This window comes from Neomonachus schauinslandi, chromosome 15 (assembly GCF_002201575.2).
Source record: "Neomonachus schauinslandi chromosome 15, ASM220157v2, whole genome shotgun sequence".
In the NCBI taxonomy this organism is placed as follows: Eukaryota; Metazoa; Chordata; class Mammalia; order Carnivora; family Phocidae; genus Neomonachus; species Neomonachus schauinslandi.
Genome location: NC_058417.1, coordinates 18,229,969 through 18,233,736, shown reverse-complemented (window position 1 = coordinate 18,233,736; position 3,768 = coordinate 18,229,969). Strand labels below are relative to the sequence as shown.

At 50.1% G+C, this 3,768-nt stretch overlaps 1 long non-coding RNA gene across 1 annotated transcript; it reads left to right on the top strand.

Moving 5' to 3' along the window:
* The first annotated feature begins 410 nt into the window (after positions 1-410).
* On the top strand, positions 411-1,524 carry LOC110593202. Its single transcript, XR_002481143.1, has 3 exons — positions 411-739; positions 930-1,131; positions 1,435-1,524. It is a non-coding gene; the product is annotated as an uncharacterized LOC110593202 (long non-coding RNA).
* Positions 1,525-3,768: the final 2,244 nt, after the last annotated feature.

Sequence of the window (3,768 nt, the reverse complement as noted above, 5' to 3'; positions counted from 1 at the left end):
TTGTCAGGCAAAACAAACTCTACTCCTTTCTAAACCTGCTCCTCTTCAAACGCTCTGATCAAAGCACTTTGGTTTAACTCTAACTGGGGGGTGCGGCAGTTTAGCTGTTTCTGTTTCTCTGACCGGGAACTTCCGGAAGCCAAGGACTTGCTATAGTCATCGTTGTGTCAATTACATCTATCGAGCACCAGATATGTGCATATCGCACATGGCAGGTGCTCCCGAAGTTGACTGAATGGATAGGCGAGCTTACGAGTGGGTAGATGGGTAGAGGAGCCGCAAGCCCAGAGTGGCCACACGGCAGGCCGAGGGTCACACAGCCGTGGCTGCACTGCGGGTGACGCTTGGGCCCAGACGGGGCCCCACCTTTCTTCTTTTAGCAGGCACCAGCCACCCCATAAAACTTTCTGTCTATCCCTTTGAAGAGGTGGGTTTGATTTACATCAGCCATCAGGAAGCAAAAATATGGTCCTTCAAGCTTTTATTGCCTTTTTATTATTCCTCGTGACGCACAGAAATATCATCCAAAACATCAGCAATTACTTTGAAGGTGCGTGTCCCAGAGGTGTGGGGATGGGGTGTTTTCTAACCTGATAAGTCGGGGTGTTTCTGCCAGGCAGGCCCAGGAGCATCAGCAATACCGCAGCTGATTCAAAAGCAGAGATGATCTTTCAAGCCTCATTTTCATCTCCATCAGCACCCTCTCGGACACCTTATGCCCGAGCCAGTTCCCATCCATGTATGATTTATACATTTGATTTCAATAGATTAATCTCTGCCTCATTCACAGGGGGGTGGAGCAGGGAGAGCTCCCTCTTTTATTTTTCATGGTGAGCGATCATGTGTATTTCCATAGATTGCATCCTGCTTCCACCTGGAGAATTATTTTTTTGAAGACGAATTCCAAATTCACTCTCATATTTATTAAGTTTTTAGGAATAGGTGGAATGGTGGCCAGGTATATGGTGATTTCGATTTCTGCCGGAGGTGGGCTCGTCACAAACGTGTCAGAGAGGAAACCAGCCTGACGCTTCGGAATGGCCATCTACTTTGGGGCTGGAACAGGGATGCCAGGAGAAGGCTGAAGCCACGCTCCCCTGGTACCAGGGAACCCACTGAGCTCTGACCCGGGTATGGTTCCCCACCCCCTAAGCATCCAGCCCCTCCTCAAGTAGCTTAAGTAGGTCTCCTAGAAGAAGATCCAGAACATCACCAGAGAAAGACTAAATGCTATTTCCGAAGCCTAACAAATTCCCACAATTCCAGACTCTGGGGTTCTTCCCTTTCTCTCCATTTTTCTGCCCCATTGCGCCCTGTGAGAATCGAATCCAATTTTGCAGTCCCAGAGTTTCAAGAACGACAGTGACAGAACCCCTCTCCCCCACCTCAAGTCCCCCCTCTTCTCAAGGGACTTGTGCTTCACTATGCCCACAGAGTGACCACAGCCTTCCTTCTGGAAATTCTTCCTGGTGGGGCAGCGTGGCAGACGGCATTTTCCAAGATGGCTGCAACAAGGTCTCCCATCCCACGTTGTCCTTACACGGTGACACTGATGATTCTCCCACCGAGAGACGTGATCTAAGTTTCCTCCATGCAGATCTAGACAGGCTGGGGACTAGGGCAGAAGTAATGGTTTTGTTTCCAGCCGGTTCTCTCGGAACTCTCACTCTTGGAACCCAGCTGCCATGCTGTGAGGAAGCCCAGACCACAGGGAGAGGCTCCGTGTGGGCGGCTGGGTGACAGTCCCTGCTAAGATCCTAGCCGACGACCAGCGTCATGGCCAGTCATGTGAGGGAGGAAGACTTTGAAGTGACTCCACCTCCAGCTCCCGTCTGACGGCAACTGCCCAAGGGATCCTGAACAAGAGCACATAGCCGAGGCCCTGTTAGTCTATAGCACGAGAGATAATAATAAAATGGTTGTTGTTGTTTTAAGCCGTTGCTTATGGAGATGATTCATTTCAAAGCAATAGATAACTAAAACAGGCCCGGTGAGCAGAGCGAGGAAAGACAAAAGTGGGCCTCAGGCAGCTTTTCCATCTCCCCCGCTAAAAAGATGCCCTGCATTTATACAACATCACATGCACATTAGCAGACATTTGAGAAGGAGGACAAGACAGGGAAAAAAGAGAAACAATGTCCGTTCAGTGCCTGCCATATACGAGGGAAGTGACTTCTTGCCCATCATACAGAGGAGGAAACGGATGTCCAAAGAAGTTAAGTGACTTGAATGAGGTTACACTGAGGACAGGTGTGCTGTTTGTGAAGCGAGGTCTGCAGGAGTAGCCTGTGGTCTAAAACACATGTGGAGGGAAGAGGGGCTCAATACATATCAGCTGGATGAATGAATGAATGAATGAATGCACTCCACTTGCCTTCACTCTCTCTGGCCTTTTTCTTTCCCGGTGGCTCAGAGGGCAGGTTGAATAGTCAATGAGACAACCCACCTGATTTGCTTTTCCTAGGAAGGGGAAGAGAAGGGAGAGAATGGCTGTGAGCTGAACCTAGGACCCCACCCTGGCTAGTCTCACGGAGATAGGCTGGCCTTCCTGCCAGGCGACAGTCACCATCCTGTCCTCCCTCTCTGGCCAGGGCCTTGGGTCTCAGCTCTCTCGAAGGTTCAGCTCCCTGCCTGAGTTCCGGGTTGTCCCTGGAGGCCCACCTAAGCCCCATCCTGGCTGTGTGTGTGCAGTCTCTGGTGTCGGTCCCCAGGGCAACACCAAGGCCATGGTGATTGCGACCACAGAGAAGCAGGGCCAACGGGCTTCTCTGCGCACCCTTGTCCTCTCCAAGCACAACTGAAATCAGAAATAACTTTCTCCGTTGCCACAGATATTTGAGGAAGGCTGCAGGCCCTGCGGCTGCACTGCCTTTCCCTTGCTCATTTTTTATTCACCCCAGATAATCATAGTTTTCCAGGAAAGAGGGAGAAGGCCAGCATGCAGCGGAAGCGACACTGGCCAAGCACCTACCATGCCCAAGCACTGTATAACATACGTGTATCATCTCATTTGAGTCTCATAATAATACTACGAGGTACATATTATTACTGCTATTTTACAGATGAATAAAGTGAGGCTCAGAGAGGTTAAGTAACTTTCCCAAAGTCACACAGTTACCATGATCTGGAACTGGATTTCAAGCCCTGCCAAGCCTGTATCTAAAGCTCTTTTCTTCTTTCCCAGGAAGGAGAATCCTCTTGCCCCTGAAGCCTATAGGACCATTGCAGGACCAGGAGATAACCCCATCTCTGCCACCCAAATATGGAGCTGGGGCCATAAACACTGGCAAAGATCACAAGCACCATACTCAGTAAAATGAATCTGAGCCGTCCCTGAGGTTCTTTGCTTCTGTCTGTAAGACAATTGAACCCCAGGTATTGGGTTCTGGCCTGAACTCATTCCTGAGCCAGCCACGTACCACAACCCTGCCTCCCAGAGCTCAGACCAAGCCATAGGCCTTCCCTGTGTGGCTGACCTAACCCACCACTGAGTTCCATTTCCGCTGGACGTGGTTCATGACAGCACAGTGGGTCAGCACTTAGGTTCAGGAGCTATACAGCCTGGGCTCAAATCTTGGTTCTTAATACTAATATGACCTCTTGCAAGTTACTCAACCTGGCCTTGGCTCAGTTTCCCACTTGCAAAATGGGGCTAATGAGAAAACTCACCACCACGTGGGGCTGTGAGGACTGGGCGTTAGCGTGTGAAAAGACTTATAACGTAGTAAGTTGGCTAACAATGCTACTTCTGGTTTGATTGAAACTGCC